Source organism: Gastrolobium bilobum, unplaced genomic scaffold (genome assembly GCF_033153095.1).
Source record: "Gastrolobium bilobum isolate Gb01-03AN ecotype WA unplaced genomic scaffold, APGP_CSIRO_Gbil_v1 utg38482, whole genome shotgun sequence".
NCBI classification, from domain to species: Eukaryota; Viridiplantae; Streptophyta; class Magnoliopsida; order Fabales; family Fabaceae; genus Gastrolobium; species Gastrolobium bilobum.
The window spans coordinates 23,980-28,130 of NW_026900079.1; the positions used below are offsets into that span (position 1 = coordinate 23,980).

Consider the following 4,151-nt stretch of genomic DNA (forward strand, 5'->3'; position numbering starts at 1 on the left):
AACCATTAATTCAAGTAGCAATTCACTATTTCACACATAGTGCTCAGGCACAAGTATACCCTGTGATCACTATGATTGTGCACACACATCTTGCACGACAGTGATTTGATCAGGCTCACCACCTAGCAAGGAAATGGTCACAGCCATGCTTAATACCGGGTGCTACCAGTACCATCACACCTAAAGGAAAAGAAATTTTAGTTAACAACCCATGCAGCAGTTATATTCAAACCGCAACCATTCAACGAACATACACAAACAGCCAATAAATTCAAACAACAACAATTCAGCAACCAAGTACAAACAACAAATATTTCATCGAATACAGGCACCTTGAATGAAAACTGCTCTGATACCATTTAGTGTGACACCCTCCCCTGTACGCATCCAAGGGAGTTGTCTGCTAAGCCGATTAGAGTCGTAACAGAATAGAATTGAATAATTTAACTGCACTTTTAAATCGAGATACATTATCTTTATTTGAAATCTAGTTATACAAAAAAAATTAGAGTGGAACTTGTTAAAACACATAGCTTGCGGAAATGACAGTTTTCCAGAAAACCTTGCTATCTTGTAAAGATCATATCAATTTGAATATAACAAGTTAAAAAAATATTCTTTGACACAAGAAACTAGACATTCGGGGCTTTACGTGCATATAAAAATTATTCCATTCGGAGGTGTATAGCTCCCGAAACAGAACTCGTAAGGCACGAGATAAGTCAATGCAAATGTTCCAAAACTACCTAACTTGCAAAAATCATATAAATCTGTGCTTACATGCACTGGACATAAACTTTATATAATATGAAACTAGACAACTGGGGCTTCACGTGCATATATATTATATGTAAATCGGAGTTCGGTAGCCTCAGATACAGAACTCGTAAGATGCTTGCTAAATCAGTTTAAAGAAAATCCGAATTTAGAAACAGACAGAATTGTTTTCGCAAACGAGTTCAAAATTACGCAATTTATAGCAATACATAAAATCCCAAAATATAGCAAGATCAGATATGTCCTAACATTTTTCCAATCTCCCAAAATATTACACCAACGTCAAATATTTCATGCGCATTCGACAGAATCAGCAAACAGACAACAGAAATTCCAACAGCAACATGTAAACAGAATATCTCCAATACAAGTACATCATCAAATGCTTTTTCGTGCTCCTGCAATTTATAAAAATTGAGCCCCTGAAGGGGTGAGAAAAATCCCAGTAGTGTGATAGTAAAACCAGTAAAGCAACAATATTAGACTAGGTACAAAATTCCAAAACAGTCGCATCAACATATAATTTTCCGGACAGATGCTAACATATAATCATAGTGCGTATATAACGCCAAAGTACTAATCATGATGCGTATATAACGCCATAATACTAATCAGAGTGCGTATATAACGCCATGGTAATGTACGTTCATAGCACTGCAGTGCACGTACTACTAACTAACACAGTGGAGATTCCATATTGGCTCCATCAAGGTGAATTCCAACTGTGACCTATGGGAATTGAAGCCAAGTGTCCCATACCCTGGTACCGGATGGATGCCTATATGATGCGTGCTCAATCATATGCTTACTTCTATTATATACTTCGGTTTCCAAGATGGATGCACAATGCTGTATGCCATGATATGCTCCGCACACGCAAAAAGAAACAGATGAATTCTGACGTACATATGCATCACTAGATCATCATCATAATAGCATATATTTCATGTATTTTTAAGACCAAGCTGCCGAATAACAAATGCTTCCCAAAGCAGAATTTCCATCATGTCAAGTTCAAGGCAGAATACATATAACATATTCAGAATACGAGTCCAAGGCACATGTGAGCAACAATTCACAATTCCATACACTAGCTAATAGTCACAATAGGTCTCACCACCAAACACTTACCTTGTGAGCCCAAGTATTAATCAAACAGCACCAGAATAGTCCACGTTCTTAGAGATGTTGCGCACCTAATATACCATTACACCAAATCAGAATTTTATATAATTTTTCCTTTAATTCACAATTGGTTTCTATGCTTCTAATCCTTGTACCTTAATTGAGTTATTGTACTACTAATGCCAATTATTATTCTGCCCTTCAAGTTATTCCACCCATTGCTAGCATTTAAAATTTCCCAAGGTCTCATACATATATAGGTTCGGCTTTCAGCATAACAAACTGTTCAAGATATTATTTACAAAATTCATTCCAAAAATTGCTAACAAATAAGAGTTTTCCAGGGTCCCCAACACACACAAACAGCCTCGGTTTTTAGCCAACAAATTGGTTCTTAATATTTTTCCTTTACCCAAAATTCTACTCATATCACTTAAGCATGAATTACTAACTCGTTAACATGCTGCCTTCGATTTTGTTACAGTGCATGCAAAGCCTAATCAGATTTCCTAATCCAATGACGGTCCCGAAACTCAAGATGATTAATAATCCAAATTTACAAAAAAACCAGTTTTCAGACTTGCTTGTATTCAGATCATGGCTGTTCCTTATGATTAATTAATATATACAAAATTCGATTATCCTTCTAGTCAAAAGGGCAGTCCACACACGGTGGTGAGTTATTTTTCCCACACCCCAAGACCTGTCTTATGACATACATACAATGAGGTTTACGTTTTGTACAGAATTTGAGGAAGGATTTCAAAACAGAATTTATTTCCTATGAGCTACTCAAAAAGGACAGAATTACAGAAAAGGGAATGCCCAAAATAAAATGTTCCCAAACATGCATATGAGGGCCGAACGGATCAAAAACAAGGAGAGGTTATTTGCTTAACTTACATCTACTTGTAAGGAACCCAAGTTGTGCAAATCGGCCATGGAGAGCAGTGACTCAAAGCTGCGAAATTTCTCTCTTCTCTACAGCTCCAAGAAACCGGTTTCAGTGGCATGTCATGTGAGGAAAGACCCAATCAAAACTGGGTCGAGGACATGCAATGGGAAAGAAGCCCAAATCAGAACCGGTTCCAGTAAAAGGGACGATAAGACCGTAAACAAAATACCTCACCTTCTCCCACTTGAGGATGGTTGTGCGCACAAATGAAGATTGGGGGGGGGGGGGGGGGGGGGGGGGGGGGGGGGGGGGGGGGGGGTGAGAGTTTAAATGTCAATCTGCATGCAGAAGAATCTCCAACATGGCGAAGGGAATCATGAGGAACAAGGGAGTAATAAAAACAGTACAACTTCTTTGCTTGGGTACACGGCCGAACAATGAACACAGGAGAAAGTATGCTTAAGAGTCTTGCTATCCTATGAAGTTCACGGTTTGTGGAGCGCATGAGGGAAATGAAATGCAAATTCTGGGTTCTTGGTGATCTCCTATAGGGCTCACGGCTTTGGGAGTAGATGGGGAACTACATGTGATTCTGAATAGAAAATCAACAATGACCCTTGGGGCTTCCTTTTACAGCGCATGGGAAGAAGAAGAGAAGGGATACTAAGGTCTCATAATCTGGATTAAAGTTCAGCAAGGGATGAAACAAAAACTCACACTTGATATTTTCCAATGGTGCGCACAAAAGAGAGTATAAGGAAGATGTGATTTTCGGCCAATAGAATTTCATGCAAGCTACCAGTCACTTCCCATTGGACATAGGCTTACAAGGCTAACTTGAGTTTATCTAAAATTACAAGAAATCAGAATTTCTTATCCACCTATGCGCATAACAAGGACTCACAAGAGGGGATGAGGTTTTGCCATGTGTTAATACCCCACCAATGTAGGGTAGCCTTGTGGATCTATTTAGGATAAGGTGTGAGGCTCACCAAGTGATGAAGGCTGAAAATAAGTCCCACTTTGGGCTCTTGGGTCGTCGGCCATCACAAGAGTTGGGTCCAAAATATAAGTCCAATGACTCTCTCATCTTATGAACTAACATATACCTTATTATTTTATGTACCCTCTACTTATTAACTAATGGGGTTTATTCCTTAAAATAAAATTAATCACATACTTACAACTAATATTCAAGTTCAGAAATTATCCCTACTTATTCCTAATAGCATGCATGCACAAAATTAATTTCCCTAACTCAAATTTATTCCATCCTGAACATATATATATATATATATATATATATATATATATATATATATATATATATATCGAGTTCAAGACCTGTATTACA

General features: G+C 37.9%; 1 long non-coding RNA gene across 1 annotated transcript; it reads right to left on the minus strand.

Annotated features, from left to right (window-relative positions):
* Positions 1–1,000: 1,000 nt before the first annotated feature.
* On the minus strand, positions 1,001–3,080 carry LOC133295230 (uncharacterized). The gene is made up of 4 exons (XR_009749305.1): positions 3,032–3,080; positions 2,806–2,942; positions 1,909–1,973; positions 1,001–1,175 (listed from the first exon to the last, which is right to left on the minus strand). It is a non-coding gene; the product is annotated as an uncharacterized LOC133295230 (long non-coding RNA).
* Between the last annotated feature and the right edge of the window lie 1,071 nt (positions 3,081–4,151).